Here is a 24,760-nt window from a genome sequence, read left to right as displayed (position 1 = left end):
AACTGAAATGGTTCCCTTCTCTCCCTTTGCTTCCTCTCAACACCATATTCTTCCTCTTTCTGGTTCTGGTCACACCACTTGCTCTGAATTTTAAAAGCATACAAAAATCCTGACCAGCAAAATGTGGGGAGATCACTCGCTATAGCTCTCCTCTTCCCAGTTTCATTATTTCTTTTCTTGTCTGCTCAAGGCCTCTTCCATCCATTGGTCACCGCCTCATTCCTGAAGCTTGTCATACACCCCGTCTCCAGCCCGGTCGTAGGCCTGTCTCCCCGCTCCATAAGTCTCATTCACCTCATCCCACTCACCCTACATTAGAAAAATCTATCGGCTGGATCCTCCTGTATGCAGCTGTCACGAGGAGCGGGGAGTAAAAGAGTGTCCTGAATTCTTGGAAAATGACAGAAAAATGAAACAGGAAAGAGGGGAATTGTAAAAGGGGTGACTTGCCTGTCCTGTCTGCTCTGGGTCCTGGTGATGGTTCTCTCCAGTTGATTAATGTATGAAAGTTGCTTCAGGAGTTTCACTTGTGTGGTCGGCCTGCCTTGTACTCGGTGGCCTACCTGCTATCTGCTACCGCTTCTTCCTACCAGAACTCCAGTTTTGTTCAGGGTCCATCCCTCCCCCAGGCCAGTGTGCCTCAGGGTAAACTGACATATCCCCAAACTCTAGCCTGAATGATCTGAGGGTAACCCCATTGCTTTTGCAACCAACCAGGTTGGTTTACTTCTTGGTTCAGGAATGAGCTCATGAGGCAATTCTCGCCAAGGGGACAAGAAGGAAAGGAGCCAGAGGAGGAGTGATTCTGGAAGGTTTCTCTCTTTTAATACAGAACTATACGGAGAGATGTGGGTCGTTGTTTCTTCCTTTGGGTGTTGTTTGTCTGCATCTTATGCTAGTTATCTTACTAGCAGCCTGGGTCACCCTAAGCTGACCTTCCCCATTTGATGGGATAATATTTCTAATTTGAAGCCAAAAGCAGTCTATAAGAGAGGGTCCTGTTTTGTGTTCTCTATTGCTTGTTATGCAAAACAAATAAACCCCTGCTTGTTTAACCCTCAGTACACCAGTCATCACCAACAGACTTTATTTTTTCATATTTTTCAGCCATTTGCAAATCATTTATAAGGAGCAAGAATAAAGGATAGTGAAACAATTTTAAAATGAATTTTAGGGACGCCTGGGTGGCTCAGCGGTTTGGGTGTCTGCTTTCGGCTCAGGGCGTGATCCTGGGTCTGGGGATCAAGTCCCACACCAGGCTCCCTGCACAGAGCCTGCTTCTCCCTCTGCCTATGTCTCTGCCTCTGTTTGTCTCTCATGAATAAATAAGTAGAATCTTTTAAAAATAAATATATAAATAAATAAACTTTAATAATAATTTAAACTTAGCAAAATCAAATTTTTATCCTATATTTTTCTGCAATTAGAGAAATATTACCCTGAGCGGGCCATATCCTTTATTTTTTTAAAGTAATTCCTGTGCGCGATATGGGGCTCAACTCTGAGATCAAGAGTCAGACGCACGCTGTACTGACTGAGCCAGCCAGGTACCCCAGGCCGTATCTGTTAAATATTACTATGGGCAGCCCGGGTGGCTCAGCGGTTTAGCGCCGCCTTCGACCCAGGGCCTGATCCTGGAGATCCGGGATCGAGTCCCATGTTGGGCTCCCTGCATGGAACCTGCTTCTCCCTCTGCCTGTGTCTGTGCTTCTCTCTCTCTGTCTCTCATGAATAAATAAATAAAATCTTTAAAAAATATATTGCTATTAATCAGTCAATGTATATGTACCAGGAACAAAGTCATCTCATAAATATTGACTCTAAATTAAAAATACGTCTCTAACATGCTAGCTTATTCTTATTTTTGCTACTTCTTGCACTTGAATCAACAAAAGTACTTTTGAAAATGTGGGTGGCCTTCAGTCTTGTTGAAAAGAAGATAGCCATCTTTGGGATGCTTGCCTGGCTCAGCCGTTGAGCCTCTGCCTTCCTTTGGCTGGCTCGGGGTGTGACCCTGGGGTCCTGGGATGGGGTCCTGGGATGGAGTCCCACATTGGGCTTCCCGCAGGAAGCCTGCTTCTCCCTCTGCCAGTGTGAGAGGCAGACGCTTCTCTCTGTGTGTCTCATGAGTAAATTAATTTAATTAAAAAAACGAAGATAGCCATCTTCTTTACTTCTTAGCTGTAAAGCATTTTCATGTTTAGATTTATAAACAACAATTAGAACTAGCAAATCAAACACATTGGACTTCTTAAATGTATACAATGTATGTCAATTGTATCTCAGTAAAACTGGAAGAAAAAAGAATTAGCAATTCAATGAATTTTTCCTCTCTACATCATGATTTCCTTCCAGTTATATTTGCATATACATTCCCTTTAGCATTTGTTGACTCGCAAACATATCAAGTGTATATGATACAAAACATCAAAAAAGATGACAAAATATATCAAATCTTTTTTGGATGGCTCAGGTTCTTGTTCCAAAATATTGAATAATGAAATCATTCCTGTTGAATTGATAAGAATACCATAAATCTGCTTAATAAATATATATTGTTGAATTAACAATTCTGGAGTTTGAGAAAATTTAGGATACCATTATCTAAAGACTCGTCATTTGAGGTGTAGTGATTACTTTTAAAAAAACCAACAACAACAAATAAAATCTTTAAAAAATAAAGACTCATCATCTGATATTCCACTTGTATGATACATTTTACCATCATCATTAAAGCCTAGTGTCTTTTTACGTTTATTTTATAACTTTTCTAATACTTTTGAAGTGTTTTCTTCCATCAGTTTTCTTTGCCATTGTAGGACAAAACATGAAATTTCTGAATTCTCATCAGTGATCAATAAAAGCCTTAATAAAAAACTAAAAAGATAATGTCTCCAGATATTTTTTATACCTTCTTAAAAGATGATGTAGTGCTTTGGACAATACAATAAGATAATGGAAGGATGATATAACAGTGATAACAGTTGATTTACTGTTGAATCAACTTCCTAGGCAATTCCAAATTGTTATTTTGTCTTCTCTAACATAGTATGGAATAGTTGTTGAGTAAAGTTGAAATAACTCCTAGAATGATAATATAGCAAAATGTTTAAAGCTAAAGAAAATTAAGATCACTAAGATCCCATAAATTATGAAAGACTTCAATGTGTCCATATGGCAATTGCAAGATAAAATGAGTTATCACATTTTTAAAGTACATTTGCTTTTTGTTTATTGGAAAAAGTGGGAGTTTAAGAAAGAATAAAAGTCATGAAATATCCATCCTTATAAATAGTTAGAACCTCTCGGAAAAGAAGCTCATACTCTTAAAATTGGATCCAATAGACTCTGGTAGTGCAAGGGTTAATCTATAGTAAATTGATTCTCTGATATTTGCAGCGGAACTCAGTCCACTTGATAATCTCACTAAAGCAATCTGTGACCTACATGGTGCCAAAATCAAGGGAGATTTTCCATCTTCTTGGCAATCAATACAATTGGCCACTTCTTCCTTTTTGAAACTCTCCTTTTTAGTACTATGGACCTCTTCTAGCTTTAAACAACCTGACCAACTCGGTCTCTTCTGGAGGGTCTTCCTTTCCCATCCTTTAAAATATAAAACTCCTCAGGGCTTCTCTTCTCTTCTCATTCATACTCTCCCTCTCCCTAGATAAACTCATCCATTCCTGTGACTGTAAATGCTATCTATATATTGATAACACCTAATCTTTTACTTCCAAACCTAACCTCTATTCTAGATCTTCATAACCAGTTACCTACCTGATGTGTTCAACTGGATAACTCACAGGCATCCCACATTGAACTCTCAATCATTCCTTGTTCCAGAGCCTGCCTCTCCTGCCTTCTTCCTCTTTACCCATTTGTAACACCTGCCTTTACACATTTGTTTACAGCAGAAACCTAGGAAGCATCCTTAACCCTTTGCTTTCTCTCATCCAAAATAATTCTCACATCCACTTCTCTCCCTGACCATTGCCACCACCCTAGTCCAAGTCATGATTATTTCCTGCCTGGTTACTTTCTTGTCCCATCTGGAATCTATTCTACATGCAGCTGCCATAGGGATCATTTAAAAATGTAAATTGGGGATCCCTGGGTGGCGCAGCGGTTTAGCGTCTGCCTTTGGCCCAGAGCGCGATCCTGGAGATCCAGGATCGAATCCCACGTCAGGCTCCCGGTGCATGGAGCCTGCTTCTCTCCCTCTCTCTCTCTCTCTCTCTCTCTCTCTCTCTCTGTGTGTGTGTGACTATCATAAATAAATAAAATTTTTTTTAAAAAATGTAAATTATGGGACGTCTGGGTGACTCAGTGGTTTATCCCCTGCCTTTGGCCCAGGGCATGATCCTGGAGTCCAAGGATCGAGTTCCATATCAGGCTCCTTGCAGGGAGCCTGCTTCTCCCTCTGCCTATGTCTCTGCTTCTCTCTCTGTGTGTCTCTCATGAATTAAAAAAAAAAAAAAAACGTAAATTGTTTCTTGTCACTTCTTTGATGAAAACTTTTTCATGGCTTCCCATTGCACTTAATAAAATCCAAAATTCTTCACATAACCTTCCATATAGTTGGGTCCTTCCCTCCCTCCCCAAACTTATCTCACATCCCCCTCCCAGTCACTTGCTATCCTCCAGCCACACTGGTGTATTTTCCTTTCTTCCACCAGGCCTCCTCTGCCAGGAATGCCCCCAACCCCAGCTCACAACTCTGTCTGATTAACTATCTTTCAGTTCTCAATTTAATGTCACTTATTCACATCTACTGTTCTGACTCTCTCGGTCTCTAGTCTTAATTAACGACCCTCCTTCCCTCCAGTGTTTGATATAGAACCCTTTTCTATTCCTTAAAGCACTTATCAAAATTTATCATTAACCAATAAATAAATATATAAATATAAAATTATATAAATATATAACATCTTTGTTTCCCACTAGATCACGGCCTATGTCTTGTTGCCTAATATGCCTGACACATGGTGTCTTCTCAAAAGTATATTTGTTAAACTAAATGAATGAATGAGCCAATGAGTGAATGAAGTTCACAGTCCCTCCTGCATGTAAGCTCTGTACGCTCACAAAAGAATTCTCTGTAATAGTCACTAGATGAAGAAACTTCCTGAACTTTTTTCACTTATTTGGTTAGGAAAAAAGAGATCACTGCCAGCCAACTCTAAGTCCTCATTATGAAACTGATCATTCATGGGGCTCACAATTTTGCTCCTAATTTCCTGGTTTAATTTTGAAGCCCTTTTGCCTGAGCATCACCAGATTGGTTCAGCAGAGAATCCTGCCCCAGGTGTAAATTTTTTCTTTCTCATTTGCCTAACAATAATACCAACTGCTTTTTCTCTCATCAGCCCCTTACACAAAAGCCTCTTCCTGAGACAAAGTATCCCGTATTAGGTAGGATGACTTTGCTGCAAGTAACTGAAGCTCCAGCCCAAATTGGAATAAACAATAAAGGGGTATTTTTCCTCAGAGAACAAAAGATCCAAAGGTAGATCACTAGGGCCCAGGCATGGTACATCAGAGCTCTGATTCTGCTTCTCTGTGTATCTTTTGGCTCTCCTCTCCTCTGTGTGTTGGATTCAGGCAGATAGCAATATGGTCCCCACAGTTCCTGGGATTATGTGCAGATGCAACAACATCCAATAGAAGATGGGGGTGGTCTCTTCCCATGTGTCTTATTTTCTCAGAAGCTCGATAGTTTTTAATCATTGGCAAGTGAAATATGGTGTTACCGTGATTAGCTTTGACTAATGGGGAGATTTCCTTAATCACATGTGGGGAGGGTGAAGTCACCGAAACAAAATCAAGGCTCTAACAAAGAGAAGCACAGAGTGGGGAAAGTGACTGTTAGGTAACAGACCAAGAGAATCTGCCACATATGCATTCACTTATACATTATAAAATGCAGATGGCTGTATTTCCCCCGAGCATTTTTCAAGAACCCACGACCCCATCACTATGGATTCTTTCTTACACTGGGCTACAGATTCTTGATCTCCAGCTCCATGCATGGAATCTGTCTGTGAGATGATAGGCACCAAACACATGGTTTGTTTTGTTTTTAAACAAATCAAATGTAAAAACGTTGATATAACACTGTTACTTTTCAGTTTTAAAATTGCCCACAAGATACTTCCTGCTTCTAAACTTTTCAAAAACAGTTTCTTTTCAGATCATGGTTCAGAAAATATTTACCTATTTATTAATGCCTCTGAGGTATGCAGCTTTGGTCGAGGCACTCAGTAAAAGCTTGTTCAATTAATCTGTTGATTATATTTCACCTCCATGGGTGAGGTATTGGGAAAGGTACAGAAATTTTCTACCATACACTCATTCACACTCGAAAAGTAATGATCCACTGTGCATACAATTTAGAAAATATAGAAAAGTACAAAGATGAATATAATAATGTGTCCATAGATCTATAGATAGCTACAGTTAGGAGTGCTGGCTCAGTCAGTGGAGCATGAGATGTTCAATCTCAGAGTCATGAGTTCAAGTTCCACATTGAGGGTAGAGATTATTTTAAAAAATAAATGTAACATCTCTTTTAAGAATTAAATAGCTACAATTAACATGTTTGTGATTTTTTTCTTCCTTCCTTCCTTTTTTTTCCCCTTTCTTATTCATTTGTTTGTTTGACAGGAATTTTTATTTCAAGATGATTTCCCCCACCAGATTGATAGTTCAACAAACACCATAGTTTGTTTTTCTTAAATCATTAATTCTACATAAATTAATCTAGTTCGTGTACTAAGTCAGCATTTGTCCAGTATTCCGTGTTCTAGCCAGTGGCCTTCAAGTGTGTGTTGCACAAGATCTATTTTAGAATTCTGCTTAAAACTGTGATTTGTCTACAAGCATTCTGCCTCTACTCCCCCTCCCTCCTTATTCAAATCTCTCTAAAATGACAGCAAAGGAATTCAAAAAAAGGCGTTAGCTTACAAAAAACAAAGATAAGAGGCAGGCAAGGCAGTGATTACAGATTGCAGTAAGTGTTTGGCCAAGGGTAAGTGTTTGGAAGATAGAAAGTGGATGAAAGAGAACCCTGGGTGGCACAGCAGTTTAGCGCCTGCCTTTGGCCCAGGGCACGATCCTGGAGACCTGGGATCAAATCCCACATCGGGCTCCCGGTGCATGGAGCCTGCTTCTCCCTCTGCCTGTGTCTCTGCCTCTCTCTCTCTCTCTGTGTGTGTGACTATCATAAATAAATAAAAATTAAAAAGTAAAAAAAAAAAGAAAGTGGATGAAGGAGTAACAATCAATTAAGCAGAGAGGAAGAATTCAAAACTGAAGAATGAAGATGAAGGCCAGTTCCCCTCAAAGACTGTAAAGCCAAGATTTGGGACCTGTCAGGTCACTGAAGGGGAGGTCAGGTGCAGGCTGAATATAGGAGGTATAAGTAAAAGTCTACATATGAAATAGTTAGACCCCAGGTTCCTTCCTATACTCATCCTGCCCAGCCAGACAACTTTGGGTCAGTGGATCAGAAAAGGAGCATTAAGTACATGCTCAGTTCCCAAAGAAATAGAATGATGACAGAGAACAGAAAAAAGTGCTCTAGATATTTATAATTGGAGGATCCCAGTAAAAATCTGGTTCATTTCTAGTGCATCTACTTTCACAAATCAGTACTCCACACAGGAAATTCTAATAAAATTTTTAGTGTTATTCTTAAATATGAATAGAAACCCAAGAATCACTAAAAATTTGATGAATACCTCCAAAATGGTAAGAAAAGTACACACGAAAAGGAAAGGGACCTGGAGGGAATAGAAACAATTCAAGGAGAAAAGGACTCAAAACAACTATAATTTATTATCATCAAAAAGACAAAAGAATATATGTCTATAAAACAAAAACAAGAAGTGACCCCCCTCCCAGAAAAAGGGGAAACATAGCAAGAAAGAGCTCTTAAAACTAAATCTATGATGGTGTAAATTAAACCTTCAATAAAAACACTGGACAATCAAGTTGGGAAAGATGGAAAACAGAAGAGGAAAGATGAGGACATTATCAAATCCATTCAGTGACTTACTAATATGAGTCTCAAAAGAGGGATCAAGAAAAAACAGAGGGGAACAAATCATCAGAGAAATAATACAAGAAAATTTCCCAGGTAGAGCTCATCCAGAATGAAAGAAGAAAATTTCCCAGATAGGACTTACCCAGAACAATAAATTTTTTAAAAAACCCACTTCGAGGTATATCATCATTACATTTCAGAACACCTTGAATAAGGAATAGAATTCTAAAATCCTTCAGAGAAAAAAAGCTGATCACACAAAAAATGGAATGATTCAGAATAGCATTTGGAATCACTACTAATCACTCTTGATTATAGAAGACAATAAAGCACTACCTTAAAAATTCAGAGGAGGGGCACCTGGGTGGCTCAGTGGTTGAGCATCTGCCTTCAGCTCAGGGCGTGATCCTGGGGTCCTGGGATCGAGTCCTGCGTCGGGCTCCCCACAAGGAGCCTGCTTCTCCCTCTGCCTGTGTCTCTGCCTCTCTCTGTGTGTGTCTCTCATGAATAAATAAATAAAATCTTTTTAAAAATTCAGAGGAAAAACTATTTTTAGCTTAGGATCCTTTACAAAACTAAACTGTAACTCAAGTAATGTAGAATACACCCAATTTTCCTATCTAGAAGGTATCAAACTGTAGACCTCCACTATTTCTTGGGAAGATAGAAAGATGTATTTTAGGAAAATAGGGGATTAAAATATGAAAATGGAAGATAAAGGAGAAGATCCTAGAAAGAAAAGCAGTAAGGAAATTTGTAAGGTGGCAGGAAGGAATGTCCCAGAACTTGTAGAAAACAGCCAGGCCGGAGAGGAAGAGGAGGGAAGAGGGCTCTCAGAGCAGCTCAGAAAAATGGAATAGAAATTTGTGAGTATGCAGAGCATATAATTAATAAATATATGGCTGAGATGCCAGGCCCCTGGGGGCGGGGGGTGTTAACAATAGATAGACGGAAAACCAAACAAATGATAAAATGAAGCAATTATTAACTTCAGAAATAAAGAAAGCTTATACCGGAAAAGAGGTGTGATTGCAATGCATTACTTGGCTCAGTGAACAATATTTATATAGTTTCAATGATGTAATGTTAACTGATTTAACAAAAAAAAATTGTATATAATTATATTGGGGGATAGAAGGAGAAAAATGGAGTCAGGAAGTAATATTCTAGTATTTATTCACAATGGCAGGAAGTCAACAGGCAAATCAAGACACAGTAATGGAAGTGAATATAAAGACATGGAGGAAAATTATCAGTGAAACTAGCTAGAAAATGTGAGGGTGTTAACCTGTAATGGTGGAAGTAGGCGTGGGGAAGGGCGGGGTAGGAGACTGCAGGTTTTTATCATAAGCCTTACAGTACTCTTTGACTTTTATTTATTTTTTTAAGATTTTATTTATTTATTCATGAGAGACTCAGAGAAAGAGAGAGGCAGAGACACAGGCAGAGGGAGAAGCAGGCTCCATGCAGGGAGCCCAACATGGGACTCGATCCTGGGGCTCCAGTATCATGCCCTGGGCTGAAGGCAGGCCCCAAACCACTGAGCCACCCAGGGATCCTCATATTTGACTTTTAAAATGATACACAGGACTATGCATGTGTGCCCACATGGACACGCACATGTCTTTTCCTTTGACAAAAAAAACTGTTTATTTTGGGGGTCCTGGCTGGCTTAGTTGTAGAGCATGTGACTCTTGATCTTGGGATTATGAGTTTGAGCCCCACATTAGGTATGATTATTTTAAAATAAAGTCATTTATTTATTTATTTATTTATTTATTTATAGTCTTTTATTTTTTTTTTAATTTATTTATGATAGTCACAGAGAGAGAGAGAGAGAGAGAGAGAGGCAGAGACACAGGCAGAGGGAGAAGCAGGCTCCATGCACCGGGAGCCCGACGTGGGATTTGATCCCGGGTCTCCAGGATCGCGCCCTGGGCCAAAGGCAGGCGCCAAACCGCTGCGCCACCCAGGGATCCCCTAAATAAAGTCTTTAAAAAAAAATCCCTCTGGATGGCACAGTTGGTTAAACGTCCAATTCCTGGTTTCAGCTCAGGTCATAATCTCAGGGTCTTGAGATCAAGCCCTGCATCAGGCTCTGAGCTCAGCAAAGGGTCTGCTAAAAATTTGTCTCTCCCTCTCCCTTTGCCCCTCCCCTCCCTCTCTCTATAAAGTAAATAAATCTTTTAAAAACAGTTTATTTTTAAATAGTGTCATCTATGGACATTGTTAAAAGTCTTATTTCTGGGCTTGATCCTATGAGATTGCAATCCAGTGAGTCTGCAGTGGGACTCAGGAATCTGAACTTTTAACTAGAAATTTGGATGCAGATGGTTCACGGATGATAGTTTAAGACATTTCACCCAGATTCCCTGAAATTACATACAAAGGTTCATAAAAGCGTGCAGATTTTTGGAAAGAGTCCATAATTTTTAGATTCTCTTTGATTCCTCAAATCCAAAAAAGTTTAAAAATTGCTATTCTATGTCTGCCTTCTACTTTCCTTCCAAGAATAATTGAGATTCCATTAATTATTTAAGGTTGAAGCATAACTAATTATTGTTATAGTGAATTAAACACTTCATAAAACTCATTACATAAGCACTGGCAAAATTCTTAAGTCAAGGGATACCTGGATGGCTCAGCGGTTGAGAGTCAGCCTTCGGCTCAGGGTGTGATCCTGGGTCCTGGGATCGAGTCCCACATTGGGATTCCTGTGAGAAGCCTGTTTCTCCCTCTTCCTATGTCTCTGCCTCTCTCTGTGTCTCTCATGAATAAATAAATAAAATCTTAAAAAAATTATTAAGTCAATTACTTAGTATATTACCAAGGTAAATACCGGTGCATTACTACTGCAGTGTATTGTTTTGTTTTGTTTTGTTTTTTTGCAGTGTATTGAATATAAATCAGGGAGCTTGAAAAAATTAATACAAATCCATTGCTACCCACCAGTGGTGTTGACCAAATCTATAGTTAAATGTATCCAGCTGAATAAAAGTTCATTTATGGGCATTCAGTGTTGTCTTTAGTGCTATAATAGTATCATATAAATAGTGCCAGAGTCCCACTAGAAAATTTAATGCAGGTATTTTGATAATCTTGTATTTTTATTTAACAAATTTGGTAATTTGGGGGGCACCTGGATGGCTCGGTCAGTTAAGTATCTGCCTTCAGCTCAGGTCATGATCCCAGGATCTTGGGATCGAGTCCTACGTTGGATTTCTCCCTCTCCCTCTGCCTGCCACTCCCCCTACTTGTGCGCTCTCTCTCTCTCTCTTACTCTCTCTGTCAAATAAATAAATACAATCTTTAAAAAGAAATTTAGGGGGGTCCCTGGGTGGCTCAGCGGTTTGATGCCTGCTTTTGGCCGGGGATGTGATCCTGGAGACTCAGGATCGAGTCCCACACCAGGCTCCCTGCATGGAGTCTGCTTCTCCCTCTGCCTGTGTCTCTGCCTCTCTCTCTCTCTCTCTCTCTCTCTGTCTCTCTCTCTGTGTCTCATGAATAAATAAATAAAATCTTTAAAATAAAAGAAATAAAAAGAAATTTAGTAATTTTCTGGTAAAAGCCAGCTTTTCTCAAACGTAGGCTTTCAGCCTTTTAAAAACTGTTTTTCTCTATGAAACATTACAAGAATTCATGAGGTGATTTGGATTAAACTAGACAGCGAAATGCGATTTCTGATTAACTGCTAGAAGGAATTAAATTTTATTTTATGTTTTTCTTTAAACTTTACACAATAAGTTAGAGAAATGAATTTTTTAACTTTAGTGACTATAGAAGATATAAAATATTTTATTTTATTTTATTTTATTTTTGATATAGAATATTTAATAAAATAAATCACAAAAACTATCACAAACCTGTGGTAACAAGTTAATATTTGTTGTATGGACAATAACATACAGCATGGCCATTTTTAGTTATTTAAGCTGATTATGCACCTATTTGCCTATCAAAGGTCCCTGCTTCATATATTAAGTCATCTCTGTCTGCTATTCTTAGAAGTGGCGCACCATTTCTTAAAAATAATAGCAAGGCCATCCATAGTATTTACTGTGTTCAGGACATAGTTGTAAGCATTTTCCTTATATTATCTCATTTAATTCTGGCAACAGCACTACGAGGGAAGTGTTGTTATTATCATTCCTATTTTGCAGACAAGAAAATCGGTACACAAAGTGATAGAGCTGAACACAGTCAGTGAACAGCTGAGCTGTGATCTGAACGCATCAATCTGGCGCTGGAATCTGTCCTCTTAACTACTATGCTTTACTCCCACAGCCATATTAATGTAGAACAATCACACGAAAAATTACATCAATATATATGGTAACTTCTCATATATAGATTTTTAAAAGACGCATCTTAAAAGAAAAATATTGAAAAACATTGTTTTTCATCGTTTTCACAGAACAACTAGAAACTGACATCTTGTGGAAACCTCATCTTTCAGGGAACACATTTTCTGAAACGGCAGCCTGAATAATGGCTTAAAATTTTCATTTCTGTCTTTCCTTTTTGGCTAGGTCCTTCTCTCAGCCCCTTCTGAATTTACTTGCCTCCCGTGAGCTGCTACTTTTTCAAGACTCAGTAAGAAGACACGTTCATGCAACCCTCTGGCTGCTGAATACTTACCAAGCCTGCATTTCCTGTTCTTCCCATCCCCAATTAAATACTTATTCTTTGAACTACATTTCTCAATTATTTTCCAGTCAAGGTGTAAATGAGAGCTAAATATCACTACATTTTATTTTCGGGAAAAAAAGTTAAACCATATTACATCAGTGTAAAGAACATAAATCATATGAAATCTAAGTATCCTAACAAAGTGGCACCTCTTCCTAATAACCAGAGATATTTACATCACTCTGATATCCTTGAACTAATATTTCTAATTTAATTCTCCCATAACATTTTTTTAAAGATTTATTTATTTATTTTGGAGACAGAGAGTGAGCCAGGGGAGGGTCAAAGGGAGAAAGAGAATCTCAAGCAGACTCCCTATTGAGCTTGGAGCCCAATGTGGGACCCTGAGATCAGGAGCTAAGCCAAAACCAAGAGTCAGTGGCTCAGCTGACTGAGCCACCCAGTGCCCCATCCCATGTGGTTTTATCTTAATGTAAAACTTTAAAATATAGATATATTTCATTTATTTACTTGGGAGGGAGAGAGCATGAGTGGGGAGGGGAGCAGAGGGAGAGAGAGAAGCAGACTCCCCGCTGAGCAGAGAGCCTGATGCGAGGCTCAATCCCAGGACCCCGGGATTATGACACGAGCCAAAGACAGACGCTCAACCAATTGAACCACGCAGGCACCCCTGTATAACTTTTATACCTAAAAATCTTTGATTACTCACTTGTCATACTCAGTAAAAAAAAAAAAAAAAAAAATTATATATATATATATATAATATCCTGGGTTAATTAATGTTCTAAATATGAAAATACTCTGTCAGTTTAATTATTAGTAGTATGAAATTTATCAATATAACAAATGCATAATTCTTTTTTTTTAACATTTTATATATTTATTTATTTGAGAGAGAGACAGAGAGAGAGAGCACAAAAGGGGAGGCAGTGGGGGGGGAGGGGCAGAGGGAGAAGCAGACTCCCTGCCAAGCGCTGAGCCTGACTGGGATCCTATCCCAGACCCTGAGACCATGACCTGAGCCAAAGTCAGATGCTCAACTGACTGAACCACCCAGGCACCCCAACAAATTTGTAATTCTTAAACAAAAAATTTAATTGTGTTGTAAATGCATTTCTCAATGACAGATGGAGCTAGATTCAATTTTATTCACTCTTATGGATAAACATTACTCATTCTGAGAATGAGACAGGTTCAACATTAATTTATGCTTTTTGTTTGTTTTATAGTTATAAATGCTGAGAAACCTTATTTACATAAATAAGAAGATGAGAATTCAAGGCGTTTTGTTACAGAATTATATTTTTTTCCATCCAAGTCTTATTTTAAAAATCAGTCTAAATTGTATCATCATAAATTAGACTGGTGTCCAGCATGTGGAAAACCCTCTATTGGAAGTTAGCATTATGTCTCAACTGTTTTTAATGAACTTTTTATTCTCTTCTATTTGTTTTTTTCCTTTCCAGTTAATTATCCTACTCTGTAATCATTACAGATTTAAAGGATATTTTGATAACTGTCCAGGGCCATTCCCTCACTCTCAAAATTATTTTGGCTCATATTTACTCTTCCCAAAGACTTTTATGATCAACTTGTCTTAAAATTTGAGGTTTGTATACTTATCGAAGTACACTGAATTTTAGATTAATCTGGGCATATTTGATATTGCTCCACTACAGAGTTTTCTCATCTAGGACCTCAACCAGTCTTTCCCTTTATACAAGTCTTGTTTCATGTCCCATAATAAGGTTTATAGTTTTCTTTTCATAGGTTTCACATATTTCTTTCTGAATTTAAGATAACACAAATACTTTGACCACTTTAAATGCATTCTTTCTTTCTTTGTCCTCTTTTACTTCTTTCATTCCTTGTTCTTTTTCTCTTGCTATTCTGAATAGCTTGTAAACTCTCACAAGATTGGGAATGGATTGCCCTTATAACCCTCTAAGTGGTTAAAGCTATGCTAAAATGGTTGCTAAGGAAAGAAATACTTGTTGAATAAATAAATGAATGAAAGGCTTGATTCATAAACTAGAAATGCAACAGGAAGAATCTGGGGGATATTCCAGGAAAGGCCTCAAAAGAATTATAATTCCTTAAAATGGATGACAAATTATGGCTTGGTTATATCACAGGACAGATTCGACAAGCTATTCGATAAATATGCATACATATTTTTACATGCATACATACATATGCATAAATACATATATATTTTTTTAATTAAAGAGTCAAAATGACCTAGATATTAAATAAATTCTTCTACTGTGGATTCACTCAGAGGTCCAGAGGAAATCAATATATGCTTCTGATTTCCTCAGATTTTGAGAAAAATACTGAAGTTTTTCTACCTGGGAGGTTTTCTGAAACATTATTGAATAGCAAAAATATTTTCAACTTTTTTTTTTTTAAGTGTGCCTAAATGTCCTAGACTTAATTGGTCTTTTAAGTAAGAAGCACTTTATTTATTTATTTATTTATTTGACAGAGAGAAAGCGCCCACACAAGCAGGGTGAGCAGCAGGCAGAGGGAGAGGGAGAAGCAGGCTCCCCGCTGGGCAGGGACCCCCCCCCCCCCCCCCCCCCCCCCCGGGGATCATGACCTGAGGCTGAGGGCAGATGCTTGACCCATGGAGCCACCCAGGCGCCCCAATAGGGAACATTTTAAACCGGAAGACTATGTAGTATTAGGGGTGAAGGGATTTCTGAGTGGAGCCTTTCTGTACATTTTGTCACCTCAACCACTCACAGTCTGTTGGGTGAAAGACTGGCATCACTCTGGGCTGCTCCCACCTTCCTTTGCCTACTACCTCCTACCTTGTAGACAGGCACATGGAGGTCGGTAGACCTTGCCTGGGGCTGGGAAAGGGCAAGGGGCTCTGGGGCTCTGCACTTGGGGTGGGGATGGGGGGTGTGGGACAGGGGGACAGGGGAAGCATATGGTTTTGAGGCCCCAGAGAGGTTGCACCAGCAGAGGAGAGACCCTGTCTGTTCTGGAGTTAGAAACTGAAAGTGGACTAAAACTTCTTAGGCAGCAGGAATTCATTCAGACAGGAAGTTCCCCGGACTGGAGACTCCTGCCCCAGCTTAAGGAACAGGGGCTGGGGGTGAGGGGGTGGGGGGCTGGGGAAAGAACTGATCTTGGTGCTGCTTCTCCTGCAGGCTTCCCTGTTGCGTTGTGGTCCCAGAGTGAGGCTGAGGAGCCACCAGAAGACATCAGAAGCTTTCATCCAGAAGCCTGAGGAGAGCCTTGCCCTTCCTCAAGAGAGGGAAGTCCTGGAAAATGACAGCAGTTTTTCTTAGTCTTCGCAGGAATTCACCGCAGCTTCATGTGCAGTGGCACCACAGCAAAGAGGTGGTCTCAGAATTTCTAGAAAGACCTCAGTCCTCCCTCCCCAACAACAGGCACAGCCTTGCTGACATTATCTACCCTGAGACCATCAGGATTAATCACATTATCCCTTTATCCCTGTTTACATCATTACTGCAGGAAGCCAGTGGACTCCCAGGTCACCCTCCACCTCCTTTACTCCAATTCCCATCAGCTCTTAATCTCCTTCTCCTCCCTTCTCCCGCCCTCCCCTACTCTCCCTGTCCTGCCGTCTGTCAGCAGCAAAATCTACATGTTCTCACCCTGGCTGTGAAGGTGCCCTTTCACTGTCCTGCTCCAACTGAAATCGGAATCTCCCTAGGAGTTACCCCTTCCGTGGGAGCCCTTATCTCTGCTGTCTCTATTGCATCCTACCTGACCTTTGGCCTGGAGACAGACTGAGGTGGCTCCTTGCTCCTCCTGGCCATTTTCAAACTGCTCCTCCCTGCAGATCCTCGGCTTCGAATCTCCTGTCATCAGCTGTACCACCTACTGTCCCTTATTGTCACTTGTCCTTATTTCTCCAAGAGTTTAGCCGCTGACTCATGGTCACTTTCTCCAAGAGTACTCCCAACATAATTCTCGGTAATTTCAGTATCCATTTGGTCACCTTTCAAATATCCTGGCCTGAGTTCCTTGACCTCTTCTTCCTATAATTTTGCCTTTTACCCTTTATCAGTTACTCACTGTGAAGTCATGCTGTAGACCTTGGCATTATTTGTCACAGTAACTCCTTCATGTTCTCAATGGCAGGCATCCCTCTAGTACCACCAGTGCTCCCTCCCGGGCCCTGACTCCAACAGCCCTCTCCTTCTGCCAAGATCTACAGTCCCTTGACTCTACTACCTTTTGGTTATGGGTTATGCCTCATTCCCTTCAGATCCTCTAATGGCCTCTTAGTGTTAAATCCCTTGGTCAGTTATTAGAATCACTCCTTTGCCGAGAGTTCTAATTATTTGCTAAAATCTCTTCTCCTTCCTTCCAAAATGAGAGTATTGTAGCTAAGCACAGAGCTGACATTTCTCAGGCTTCCTAGCATTTAACTGTAGCCAGAGGACTAAAATTTTGCTAATGGAGTGCAAGCCTAAGTAATGTGTGGTGCCCACAGGCCAGGCCCTTAAAAGAAGAGCAATGCTTGCTCCTTACACTCTTTCTCCCTCCTGAAAACTGGTAAAAAGGTGTGCCTGCTACCCCGTTTCTGCTTAAAATTGACATAAAACCTGCTTTAACTCATAGAATTAATGTTGGGTTGCTTTGTTACAACAACCTAGCTCTACTCTCAACAACACAACTCACCACTCCCTTGGTGATCTGTCATTTGAAAACTGGCAAAACCATTCATGGAAGCTGGCCAGAGAAAACCCTGCTGCTTAGTCTTAATTACATTCAATTTTTGGCCACGGAATTGCATTAGGCTTGAATGCTGTCTGGCTATCATATCAGATCTTCTTGGTACACTCAGTCTCCCACTCTTCTAGACAAACCATTCTCCTTTCTCAGACCTCCAACACTCTCCCCCAATCCTCACTCTTACCTTATAACCCTGCATTCTATGTCACTGAGAGAATTGAGGGCTTCAGAAGACAGTTTCAACAAGCTCCTATCTCTTCCTCCTATCCTCTCACACCTGTGCCCACCTGCTCTGTCCTGCTCTGCCCCCTGTTACTATGGGTCAACTGTCCGTACTCCTATTTAAGACCCACACGTCCATGTTTGCACCAGATCTCAACCCTCCTCCCTGTTCAAAGTATCTGCCCTGATGATTCCCCTTCTCTCCTCCATCATTCAGTTTTCTCTCTCTGTTCCATCTTTCCCATGGCTTACAAATATACCTTTATTTCTTCCACCTTGGAATTTTTTTTAAAAAACTCTTTCACACTTCCTTCTCTCCTAGCTATCACTTCATCTCTCTGTTCCTGTTTAAAGCAAAAAAATCCCAAAAGAGATCTGTATATTTCTTGGATTTAACTTTCATCTTATTTTCTTTTTTTGAAAAAATTATTTTGAAAAATTCAAGCATATGCAAAAGTAGAGATACAGTAGAATGACTTCTGTATATCATTACCCAATTCCAACAATTATAAACATATTGTCCACTTTATTTCATCCATCCTCCTTCCCTAAATGCTTCTTTTTTTAATTTGAGTATGATTAACACATAATGTTACATTAGTTTCAGGTGTACAACATAGTGATTCACCTTCTAGACTATTTTATTTATTATTATTATTATTTTAGATTTTATTTATTTACTCATGAGACACACAAGGAGAGAGAGAGAGAGGCACAGACACAAGCAGAGGGATAAGCAGGCCCTGTGCAGGGACCCCGACGTGGGACTTGATCCCGGGTCTCCAGGACCACACCCTAGGCTGAAGGCAGCACTAAACTGCTGAGCCACCCGGGCTGCCCTATTTTTATTATTTTTTAAAGATTTTATTTATTTATTCATGAGAGACACATGGAGAGGCAGAGACCTAGGCAGAGGGAGAAGCAGGCTGCTTGCAGAGAGCCTGATGTAGGACTCGATCCCAGGCCCCCAGGATCATGACCTGAGTCAAAGGCGCTCAACCACTGAGCCACCCAGGTGCCCCTGGACTATTTTAAAGAAAGTTCCAGATATCATTTCACTTGTGAGCAATCCAGTATACATTTCTAACAAATAATGACTGGTAAAAAAAAAAAAAAATGACAGTCACACACCAACTTAATATCCAACAAATCTAAATACATGATCAGAGTTTAAATTTCTTATATTGCCTCAAAAACATCTCTCTATAATAGATTTGCTCAAATCAGGTTTGATTTGAGCAAATCATTGCATTTGGCTGCTATGTCTTTGGGTTTTTTTGTTTTTGTAGATTTTATTTATTTATTCATGAGAAACAGAGAGAGAGAGAGGCAGAGATATAAGCAGAGGGAGAAGTAAGCTCCCTGTGGGGAGCTTGATGTGGTAATTGATCACACCCTGAGCTGGAGGCAGATGCTCAACCACTGGGCCACCCAGGTGTCCCGGCTGGTATAAAAATATATATATATTAAACAAATAATATATATTTTAATATATAAATATATTTATATTTATTATATATTTAAATATATTATATATTTATATACTTTATATATTTTATTATATATTTAAATATACAATATATTTATTATACAAATAAATATATATGTTTAATTTTTAAGTCATTTCTCGTATATAAGTTTCCACATTCTGGAGTTGGCTGTTTGCATCCTCATGATGTCATCTCATCTACCGTGTTCCTTTCTCTTATACTTCCTGGAAACTAGTAATCATTATTTTGAGGCTTGATTCTCCACTTTCTTCAATCTATTCCAGTCACACATTCACCCTACTACTACTCTAAAACTGTGTGTGTGTTGTCAAGTTCACTGATGACCCATATCGCCAAATCTAATGTCCCATTCTCAACCTTCTTCTTCCTTAATGCTGAGGCAGTATCTGAAATGATCACTTCATCCTTCTTGGTGCATTGCCTTTATTTAGCTTACAGGACACTACACTTTCATAATTTTACTTTGACTTACCTGTTGCTTCTTTTCAGTTTCTTTTGCTGGCCCCTGTTTACCATTGCTACCTCTAAACGTTGGAGTGCTATAAGATTAATATTTGGTTCTCTTCTCTAAGTCTATTGGTGATCTCATCCAGTTCTCAGATTTTAAGTACCATTTTAAAAAATATTTTATTTATTTATTCATGAGAGACACAGAGAGAGAGAGAGGCAGAGACACAGGCAGAGGGAGAAGCAGGCTCCACGCAGGGAGCCCAACGTGGGACTCGATCCTGGGTCTCCAGGATCACGCCCTGGGCTGAAGGTGGCGCTAAACCACTGAGCCACCCAGGAAGCCCTAAGTACCATTTTATACATGCTAACTTTCTAACTTATAGCTTCAGCCTGGATCTCTTCCAAGAAATCCAAATTCACATAGCTGCCTGTTTATTTGACAACCATTTGAGTGTCTACCAAGCACCTCAACTCAATCTTGTCCATAATTTGACACCTTACCTCCTTCTAAATCTGCTCCTCTCTTAGACTTCTCCATCCTATTTTATAGCAACTCCATTTTTCCAGTTCAGGTCAAAAGTCTTAGAATCACTCTAAACACTTTCTCTCTACCCCAAATGGAATCTGTCAGCAGATCCCACAATCTGGTCATTTCTCACCACCTATACTGCCGTCATCTTGATTCAGTCCATTGTCATCTCTTGCCTCTTATCATAGCCTCCCAACTGATTTCTGACCTACTCCTTTCTTCTTATCACTACAGCTAGAATGATCTTTTTTAAAATGTAGGTCACATCAGGTCACTCCTCTACTCAAAATATCCCAATGATTTCCCTATTTCCTCACAGTAAACATGGAAGTCCTTAAAATGACCTATAAGGCCCTACATGTCTTGCTCTAATACTTCTCTGACGTTTCTTCCAATATTCTACCCCCTTGCTTATTCTACTCAGGCCATGCTGGCCTTCTTGCTGTTTCTATCACATACCTTCTCTCAACTCACCTTAACATTTGGTGTTTTACCCGGTATGTTCCTGCCACAAAATCAGCATGGCTCACTCCTTCAAAAGGTAAAAGGTTTTACCTTTCAGTGAGTCCTTTCCTAACCACCTTCTTTAAAATTGCATTTCTCCAGAAGTAAAATTGATGGATCATAGATCACAAGCATTTGTGTTTTGATAAATATTAAAATATTATCAAATTACTTTCATCAATTACGTATGTGTATACAGGTTTTCCCCATAACCTGGCCAACTGAGGCTATTACCAACTTCTGAATTTTTGAGAATCACAGTCTGGTTTTAATTTTCACTTCATCTTTATGAGGGTGTTTAAATATCAGTTTCAGAGCACTTAGTATTTCCATTTCTGAAAACTGGAAGTTCATATCCTTTGTCCATTTTTCTAAGGATGTTGTTCTTTCTCTTATTTATTTGTAGAAGCTCTTTGTACACTATGGAAATGAACACCTAGTCTGTCATATGAGTTAGAATAAAATCTTCCCAGTTTGTCATTTGTCTTTGACTTTATTTATAGTGGGTTCTTCTATGCAGAATTTTTAAAAATTGGAAGTCTGATTCTTCGTTTTTTTTTAATGGATTCTGAATATAATGTCATACCATAAAAGGCCATACCATATCTCCCACCTGAGATAATGTTTTATCATACATTTTTTTTTTAACATTTAAATCTTTTATCCATCTGGAATTCATTTTGGTGCAGAATGTGAGATATACTTTCAATTTTATGGTTTTTCCAGATGGCCAACCATTTGTCCCAAAACCATTTATTGAATGCTCTGTTTTTTTCATTGACATGAAATGCCACTCAGGAGATTCTTAGGCAACCTTTAATGGCTGTGAGCTTAGGTTGATGTAACACTGTTTTCTCTTTGTGAAACCTCTGCTGGCAGGCAGAGACCTCAAACTTGCCACTGAGAGCTGCAAACAGGTCGAACCTGTAACATGCTGAAAGCCCACACCCAGTAAATGCATATATAATGTCTTCAAATTGTAGCTTGAAATGTAGTGAGCACATGATTCTCATGTAGTTAGTTCCTCCACCCCACCCACATTCTTCCCAATAATGCCAAAAGGTGGCACATGGTTTTTGGTTGTTTGTTCAATATGTGAGGAAAACCAGAACGTAATATTTGCAAATCACTTTGAACTGTGGAGAAGAAAACTGCTATTGTAATCCTCATGTTACCTTTTACACATCAAGTAGGTTGTATAAACATCAGCATTCTGGGCTTAGCGAAGTTTTATTATGATTAGTACAAATTCATCTCTCTTTATTCAAGTAGCTGTGAAACCAGATTACCAAGTATGGATTTGAGGGCCAAAATTTGGGAGGATGAAATGAAACTTTTCAGAATTGATGATGCCATACGAGACCATTAAAGCCAGTTCACCTGGCATCTACCTATTAGGATGTTTTAAAAACTAGGACACATATTTATTGTTCACTGATAATTATTCTGATAATGCTGAGACTAAGATACTGCAAAATACTGCTATCGTTTTTGGATTAAGAGCTGAATCATCAAAAATAATTACAAGGAATATAATTTAAGTTTCAAGGCATTTGGCTCTGTTCCTTAATGAAATACTATATGACATAATAGGAGTTTTGTTGAGGAGGTAGGCAGGGTGAGTTTAATCCTGATTCTTCCACCTTTTATCTAATTTAAGCAAGTAACCTAACTTCTGTAAGCTTCAATTTCTTCATATTTAAAATAATAATTGGAAAATGCTCTGCATTACTTGCCATCAGGGAAATACAAATCAAAACCACAATGAGATACCACCTCACACCAGTGAGAATGGGGAAAATTAACAAGGCAGGAAACCACAAATGTTGGAGAGGATGTGGAGAAAGGGGAACCCTCTTGCAATGTTGGTGGGAATGTGAACTGGTGCAGCCACTCTGGAAAACTGTGTGGAGGTTCCTCAAAGAGTTAAAAATAGACCTGCCCTACGACCCAGCAATTGCACTGTTGGGGATTTACCCCAAAGATTCAGATGCAATGAAACGCCGGGACACCTGCACCCCGATGTTTCTAGCAGCAATGTCCACAATAGCCAAACTGTGGAAGGAGCCTCGGTGTCCATCGAAAGATGAATGGATAAAGAAGATGTGGTCTAGGTATACAATGGAATATTCCTCAGCCATTAGAAACGACAAATACCCACCATTCGCTTCAACGTGGATGGAACTGGAGGGTATTATGCTGAGTGAAGTAAGTCAATCAGAGAAGGACAAACATATGTTCTCATTCATTTGGGGAATATAAACAATAGTGAAAGGGAATATAAGGGAAGGGAGAAGAAATGTGTGGGAAATATCAGAAAGGGAGACAGAACATAAAGACTCCTAACTCTGGGAAACGAACTAGGGGTGGTGGAAGGGGAGGAGGGCGAGGGGTGGGGGGTGAATGGGTGACGGGCACTGAGGGGGGCACTCGATGGGATGAGCACTGGGTGTTATTCTGTATGTTGGTAAATTGAACACCAATAAAAAAATAAATTTATTAAAAAAACAATAAAATAAAATAAAATAAAATAATAATTGTAATACTACCTACTACTTTAGGAATTAATAAGAAAATCCACCTAAATCATAGCAAGGCATTTCCTCCCTATCTGATTGGCAAAGATCAAAGAATGTCATGATATGTCGGGTGGTAAGAGTATGGTGGAGACAGGTACTCTCATACATGGCTTGAAGGAGTGTAAATTGGTACAACCACCATATCAATTTGGCAATATCTCTCAAAATCACAACTGTACATACCTACCTACCTGCCAGCAGACACTCAACTGAGTAAACTACCCAAGCTCTCATAAACAGACGTACTTTTAAATGAACATATTGGGACACCTGGGTGACTCAGTCAGTAAAGCAGCTGCCTTCAGCTCAGGTCATGATCTGAGACAAGGGATAGAGCCCCCACATCGGGCTCCCTCCTCAGTACAGACCCTGCTTCTCCCTCTGTGCCTGCACCTTCCCCTGCTCGTGCTGTCTCTCTCAAATAAATAAAATCTTTAAAGAAAAATTTTTTAATTAAAAAAAATCAACATAAAGTATATAGAAAACTCATGACATATAGTAAGCATGCAATGCATGTTAGCACTTACATAAAACTTCAACTTAATTATAATTATCTTGCACTAAAATGTGATATCCAGAAAATTTACAAAATCAGCTGCTTAAAAATCTAAATACTATGAGTTTTATAATATATGAGTAATTTTAAACAAGAAAATTGGTTTTACTATAAATTGTAAAGGCATTTCTCTTAGCCCATGAAGTCTTGCAGTCTGGGTCTATTATCACTTACATTTATTATAAAGGTATTAAAATATCTAGTAATTTAAAAAAACTACTGATGCAAAGAACATGATTAGAAGGAAAGGTTTTCCGTATACAAATGCAAATATCTCCTGTTAGTCATTGAGCAATTACAGTTTTGGTAGATAAGAGGTGTCATTTAAACTTCTCTCCAACATTACTGGATTTTGTTTTATTTTATTTTAATTAATTAATTTTTAAATATAAATTCGATTCATTAACATATAATGTATTATTGATTTCAAAGGTAGAAGTCAGTGATTCATCAATCTTATATAATACCCAGTGCTCATTGCATCATGTTCCCTCCTTAATGTCCATCACCCAGTTACCCCACCCCCTATTCCCTCATTACTGGATTTTGAAGAAGAAATGAAAATACTTAGAATTACTTATTTATTTACAGTTGAGTTTGCTTATAGTTCTGAGTTTTTTTTTTTAATTTTTATTTATTCATAATAGTCACATAGAGAGAGAGAGAGAGAGAGAGAGAGGCAGAGACACAGGCAGAGGGAGAAGCAGGCTCCATGCACCGGGAGCCCGATGTGGGATTCGATCCTGGGTCTCCAGGATCGCGCCCTGGGCCAAAGGCAGGCGCCAAACCGCTGCGCCACCCAGGGATCCCTAGTTCTGAGTTTTAAGCAAATTTGGATAAACTGAAAATAAATAGAAAATTCTTTTTCTATTTTACTTATGTGTATTTAGACCGTCAGGCTGCCCTAGTTTCTTTTTCAATAAACTGTGCATCTAGGTTTGTCACACTTATCAGATATTTTATTATTAATATCTTATTCACCCCTATACTTTG

The 24,760-nt window shown here is 39.1% G+C and overlaps 1 long non-coding RNA gene across 4 annotated transcripts in view; it reads left to right on the top strand.

The window, feature by feature from the left end:
• LOC102157159 overlaps positions 1-24,760 on the top strand; it is a 33,427-nt gene that overhangs the window by 1,557 nt on the left and 7,110 nt on the right. The window contains exon 4 of one of the 4 annotated variants that reach the window (XR_005370946.1): positions 15,859-16,051. This is a non-coding gene — a long non-coding RNA (uncharacterized LOC102157159). Of the gene's footprint in view, positions 1-190; positions 1,277-12,576; positions 12,739-15,858; positions 17,302-24,760 lie in introns of those variants that run through there. The other 3 variants (XR_005370944.1, XR_005370945.1, XR_005370943.1) reach the window with 3 other exon arrangements.

This window comes from Canis lupus, chromosome 15 (assembly GCF_011100685.1).
Source record: "Canis lupus familiaris isolate Mischka breed German Shepherd chromosome 15, alternate assembly UU_Cfam_GSD_1.0, whole genome shotgun sequence".
Taxonomy (NCBI): domain Eukaryota; kingdom Metazoa; phylum Chordata; class Mammalia; order Carnivora; family Canidae; genus Canis; species Canis lupus.
Note: the sequence above shows the minus strand (reverse complement) of the source record. Positions and strands in the feature narration are given on the sequence as shown.